Raw genomic sequence first — 6,981 nt, 5'->3', positions numbered from 1 at the left:
TAAGAGTATCTGCTGAATTGTTGCAGAAGATCGGAAAAAAACCAAGCAACGCTTAGAGAAATGGAGTTACACTTTATTATTATTATTACATGCGGGCCCAGAGAAAACTGTCTTTCAAATTCTGAGCAGCCAACATGGAGGAAGCTTTCCCTATTTATACTTTTTCCAGTTCTTTGTCTCCCAAATAAGGGTTTTTCTGGTCCCCTTTGCAAGTTCTCTGCTGTGGCCTTGAGACCACAACTAAAGGCCTGGCCTGGCACCAGCACTGATAACTCCGTCTGGGAATAGTTTATGGCCTCTCTGAAATGGGAGTAAACAGGTCTTTCCAGGACCAGACAATTAAAGGGGCAGAGACTAGACTATAGGCTAATAAGAATGTGTATTGGGTTAATGGCACAGGTTCAGATTGCTAGACCCCAAAAATGTCTCATTTTCCCCATCAGAACCATGGAACACAAAAGCAGCAAACAGATCAATTTGACCAGAAATATTCATGAAAGGATGGCCCAGTCAAATGTTTTAAAAGCTAAACTAAAGATATGTGAAATAAGTTTAACTTCTTGGAAAGTAAACTTATGTTACAGCTAGAAAGCTTCTACAATTTTAAAATTTTATCCTTATTGTTAATTTTAAACTTTGTAACCTTGACAATGACTTCCAAAGCTCTTCCTAACTTTAAGAGTCTACAATTACCTGTGCTTAAAAGTTCTTTCTATTTTTGTCGCTCTAAAATATTTCTAAATTCGTGCATCACTCACCACACACTTTTTAGTCAACTCTGTCTGGGTGTTTTAATCTTTCCTCCAAAGCTAATGCACGTGTAGCCAGGGGCAGTTAGTGGAGTAGTGAGAGCTTTACCCCTGAATCTGCAATTAAAATTCTACCCTTTATATCTTTCCCAGGGTTTGTTATAAGGGATGACACGTCAATGGCAGCTTTGAAACAATCTGCTTTTTATTTCTGCTGATGACAGCCTCTCATAAAAGGAAGGCATGTGTGTAATTGAGCAATGGATAAGAGCGACTTAGATGATTACTAGATGCCTGTGACTTTTGCTGTGGTGTAACTATAATTACATTTTCACCCTGGCCTGCTGTTGGGATTTTTCTCTGGTTCTAAGTGATCTCAGAATCAAATATTTAGCAGCAACAGTTTGAGAAGTCATTATCACACCACTTTATGTAACAGGACAACTCATCCATCAGGGTGAGACCTATCCTATTTTCAAATACCTCAAAGAAGACTTTTTATTTCTTCAGCAATTCTGAAGTTTAACAATTGCCACTAGAGAGAATAGTTCTTAAGTTTCTTGTGATTTTTCTAGACAGACTGGATATGGAGGCAACTTTTAAATTATTGATGTCAGCAGAGATGCACAGTGACACTAGTAAAAGTGTATTGTGTGAGTGCGTGCATGTGCATGTGCACACACACATGCATGCACGTATGCACTACCCATTATATGGTTTTTGTGCCTTTGGCTGCAAAGTGTTACTGTCCCTTCCTCTCGGTACTTTGTCCTTTCTCCCAACCCCAAACTTCTGCCACTATAAGAGTCAATACACACGGGAGTCACACTTCCAACAGTTTCTACCTTGTGTTTGTACCACACCTCTTAGGAAGAGGAAAATGAGAGAACAATAGGGTCACAGCTCTATACAGTTGAGACATAAATCGAGTAATATAAGAAGTGGACCTCAAGATGTGATAAGTTGAGAAAAGAGAATTCTTGACAGTGAAGCTTTCAAATTTACCACGAGTAAGCAGGCAGACGGACATAGATGAAGGAGTTGATGTGTCCACGAAGAGGAAAGAAGGACAAGATGCTTCCCCAGCCACTCTTGGCTGAGTGTTTCATGGATGCCCCAGTGAGGAAGGTTGGCGGTTGATACCTGAACCACCATGCAGTTATATATGCACATTATTTGTACATTCCCACATACATGTATGTACATGTTAATTGTTACAAACTTATCCCAAAGAGACGATTCACTCTTATTTTTGGTTATCCTTATGAACTCTCATAATCTCTTCAGGGTACTATTAAGGAAAGGAACTTGAACTGGGTCAAATCTTTATTTACATTCACATAAGCCCAAATCCTTATGCAATCCCACATATATATATATATATATACACACAGATACCCCATGCAAATATACACATATGCACACCCATTGGGCACAGAGAGCAGACTGTGCCTGTCACTGTCACCTGAGCATGTGGCCCAGAGAGGAATAAATGAGCTGTTAGGTGACACTGCAGGCAGAGCTAGGCTCTGTTATTGGATGGATTTTTTTCTCCTTTGAGAAATATAGTGCCAAAGCCATCTTAGAGTAAAGGTCAAGTAGTTGACCTGACATAAAGCAGATGTCTCATTTCTCAAATCATGATTTGGAAGGATTTGTCCAACCGGCTTGGCCCAGTGGTTGAGTGTCAACCTATGAACCAGGAGGTCATGGTTCGATTCCCAGTCCGGGCACATGCCCGGGTTGTGGGCTCAGTCCCCAGTGTGGGGCACGCAGGAAACAGCCAAACAATGATTCTCTCTCATCATTGGTGTTTCTATTTCTTTCGCTCTCTCCCTTCATCTCTGAAATCAATAAAAATATATTTTAAAAAAAGATTTAGAAGGATCTGCTTATCATTAATGAGCCTATTGCCCTAATGAGGGTGGTTTTTCTTTTTTTCTTAAATATATTTTTATTAATTTCAGAGAGGAAGGGAGAGGGAGAGAGAGATAGAAACATCAGTGATGAAAGAGAATCATTGATTGGCTGCCTCCTGCACGCCCCCTACTGGGGATCAAGCCCACAACCAGGGCATGTGCCCTTGACCGGAATCAAACCTGGGACCCTTCAGTCCACCAGCCGGCACTCTGTCCATTGAGCCAAACTGGCTAGGGCTGGTTTTTCTATATGTGTCCTTCAGCCCCAGATAGCCAGCATCTAACCTCTTTTCTTTGTGCAATCGTGAGCACTAAGACAAAATTAGGCAATCATTTATATACTAACAGATCCAGAAATACAGGCCCCATGGTGCACACCCACATAAAATTAGGCAGCTGGGAAGGTGAGAAAGTCATATTAGATGCAGATGCTGATTTAAGGAAATTCCTTGGTACTAAGAACTAATCTTCAAAGGACAGCTGTTTCACTGAAGATTGTTGGCACCGGTGTCCTGCTTTCCTCTAGTTCTCTTGCTTTCCTCATCCTCCTTTCTTCCTCTTTTTCTTCTCCTTCCTTCTGTTTCTTTCTTGTTAATATATTTTTATTGATTTCAAAGAGGAAAGGAGAGGAAGAGCGAGATAGAAACATCAATGATGAGCGAGAATCATGGATGGGCTTCCTCCTGCACACCCCACACTAGGGATCAAGCCTGCAACCTGGGCATATGCCCTTGACCAGAATCGAACCTGGGACCCTTCAGTCTGCGGGCTGACACTCTATCCACTGAGCCAAACCAGCTATGGTCCTTCCTTCTTTTTCTTAATCTTCACTATAATAATGATGTGTAGGTCACAGGATTAGATATGGAGGACAAAGGGGTAGTCAGCCATGCCTCCCAAGGGCTTAGTAAGGTAGTTGAGAACTAAAACACTGAAGATGGCAATTTGAATTCAGTTGCCTTCTCTCCAACTAGTTTGACTCCAAACTTTTGTCAAATGGTAGCTAAAGCCTGTGGACATAAGAATGAAAGTGAGACTGTGGGCTCTGTACACGACCAGGAGAGAAGAAAGGATGCCAGGATCCCCCTACCAAAGACTACAAGAGAAACCATTATTGTAAATGCCCCGGGCAAGAACAAACCAAAAAACTCAGGGAAAACTTGGCTTTCAGGGAACTTGTGGAAGCTAAGAATAAAGGCTGATTTCAACCCTCCATGAATGTGTGGCGTTTTTCTGGTCCCAGGAAGACAGAAAGGAACTGAATGGTGGGTTGTGTCCTCCCTGCCTCTGAGGCTGAGAGAATCTACAAAAACTGGGGAGCAGGGTATTTTCCTGCCTGCTTCAAAAGAAGTCTTGGGGACAACTTATCTTTATACAATGAGCCCAAAGAAGAGATCATTTTGCCTTCCTCCATGTCTATGACTACTGCCTCTAGGTTACACCACAAGCCCCACTAAGTCAACAAAGGAAATCACATATCCAAAAGGGCTCAGAAGCAGAAAGGAAGATCAATCAGAATAGATAAAACATATGCCAAGAGTAGATAAAAGTACAGGAAAAACAGAAAGATCTCTGGAGCCAAGAAAAAAGAATAGAAGAAAGGGAGCACGGGAAGGAAAAGAAGGAGGGGGGGAGATTTTCCAATTTAATTTCTGTGCATGAACAAAAAGAGAATGGTCACTGTAGAAACCTAAATTAGTGGGCTAGAAGATCAAATGGAGAACATATCTCAAAGCACATAGTGAACATATAAAGCTATTGAAATCATGAAAAAAAAGAGAAAAGACAAGATACTTGAAGATAGATCCAAGAGGCTTAGCATACCATATTAAGAGTCCTGGAATCTAAGGAAAAAATAAATTTTTATAAGCCTCCATATGGAAAGAATAGTTGCATTTTTTTTTTAAAAAAAAAAATGTTTTCCCCTTGATTTCAGAGAGGGAGGGAGAGGGAGAGGTAGATAGAAACATCAATTATGAGAGAGAATCATTGATTGGCTGCCTCCAGCATGCCCCACACTGGGAATTGAGCCCACAACCCATGCATGTGCCCTGACTGGGAATTGAACCATGATTTCCTGGTTCATAGGTCGATGCTCAACCACTGAGCCATGCCAGCTGGGCGAATAGTTGCATTTTTATTTAAACAAGCAAACAGAATCAGACCTCTTATCTGCATCATCAGCAGCTAGAAGTTAGTAGAATAACATCTGCAGACTTTCTGTTTTTCAATTACAGTTGATATACAATATTACATTCATTTCAGGTGTACTATATATTGATTAGACATTTATATAACTTACAGTGTGATCACCCCTATAAGTCTGGTATCCATCTGACACCATGCATAGTCATTACAATATTGACTATATTCCCTATGTTGTACTTTACATCTCCGTGATTGTTTTTATAACTGGCAATCTGTACTTAACCTCTTCACCTTTTTCACCCAGTCCTCCAACCCCTCTCCCACCTGGCAACCATCAATTTGTTCTCTGAATCTACAAGTTTGTTTCTATTTTGTTTGTTCATTAGAGTCCACATATAAGTGAAAGCTTATAGTATTTTCAGACCCTGATAGAAAAGGACTGCTACACAAGAATTCTGTGACCAGCTGAGACATCATTCAGTTGTCATGAGAAAAGCAAGATACTTGCAGATTTGTAAGAAGTCAGACACTAACACCTTTGTTTTTCAATTAAAGAACATATTTCAAAAAAGGCTGTAGCCCAACAACAGCTTAACTATAATAGTGTGATATGATAAAGAAGGAAGGAATTGGTAGTGAGCAATAAAACTTAGAGTAAATAGATCAATATAAGGACAAAGATCTACAGATAAAATATAAAAAGATAGATAATCATACACTGAGAATGTGTAAGTGTATATACCAGAACAACGTAACAGTTAATATTAAGGCAAAGATTCTAAGTATAAAAAGAATTTGATAAAATGCAATTATAGTGGAAGACTACTATTTTATTTCAGAATTGGACAAATCTGTTATATAACAAATATGGGATGACATAGGAATTAAATAATACAATAAATAAACTGATGTAATAGCTATGTATAGAATCTAATATCTCTCAAACAAATAATAATAAAACATTTTGGGTACCCATAGAATATTTACAAAAATCAGTCATATTTGACCACAAAGAAAACCTTAACAGATTGTAAAAGCCGAATTCTCCTATCTTAATCTAATAAAGTTAAAAATAATGTAAAGAAGACCATAAACCATACACAGAAGAAACCAAAACAAAATTATAAAATATCTATAAAGCAATTAAAAAAACCCATTTTTTACCAAAACCAAAATTTCACAGAGGAAACTGTACTCAAAAGGAAGTATATAACTTAAATGTTTTCATTATTAAAGAAGATAATGTCAAAAAATAAAGTTAGTTTTTACCTTAAGAAGTTAGAAAAAAGTAGCAAACTGAAAGAAATTAGGAAGAGGAAATTAAGATGAAAGCTGAAATGAATGTAATAGAAAAGAAGCAGAAAGTACAAATAAATACAAATGCCCTCCTTTGAAAAAGATTAATAAAATCTGGCCTGATTAAGAAAAAACTGAGCAAAAATGAAAAAAATTATGGATTCTGTAGAAACCTACAAGTAGAAATTAAAAGGATAGAGGAATCTGTGGCAAGAAATTGGAATTCTAAAGAAAATGGGTGATTTCCTAGTAGAAATACAATTAAAAAAAAATGGATCCTGAAATAAGAAAAATAGGAATAGACCAATGTATAAGAAACTTGAAATGATACTTAAAAACCTTGCATGGGAAAAGACCTCAGGATGACTTGGGTTCACAGCTAGTGTTAGTTGATCTTTAGTTTATTTTTTAATCCTCACCCAAGGATATTTTTTCCCCATTGATTTTTTTTTTTTTTTTACCTTCCTATTTAATTTGTTTCAATGTTCTGCTCTTTGGGTCCTCAAACAATGCCAGGTAATACATAACTTTTTCATGCATAAGTATGTATGAAGATAAACACTAGATAATGAGAAAAGTGAATAGCATCATTCAAAACTAAGATGCAAAAAGATATATAGACTAAGTTTTTGGAAAATAAGTAATGGTGGAGCTTTTAAAATATTTTCATAAGAGCTACGAAAGAAATGCTACATATGTCCTTCCATTTTTGGCAGTAACTCGGAAATTAGCTTGAAATTTATCATATTGTAGGTACTTTTTAATAAGAAAAAACCCATTGTATTAGTTTGTGTAGTGACATTAAATGAAATGGTCATGTAAAATACCTGCACTTAGTAGATCCAATTCCTGTGGGGAGCACAGATCTT

This window comes from Myotis myotis, unplaced genomic scaffold (genome assembly GCF_014108235.1).
Source record: "Myotis myotis isolate mMyoMyo1 unplaced genomic scaffold, mMyoMyo1.p scaffold_m19_p_2, whole genome shotgun sequence".
In the NCBI taxonomy this organism is placed as follows: domain Eukaryota; kingdom Metazoa; phylum Chordata; class Mammalia; order Chiroptera; family Vespertilionidae; genus Myotis; species Myotis myotis.
The sequence above is the reverse complement of the archived record's forward strand: the minus strand, read 5'-3'. Positions refer to the sequence as shown.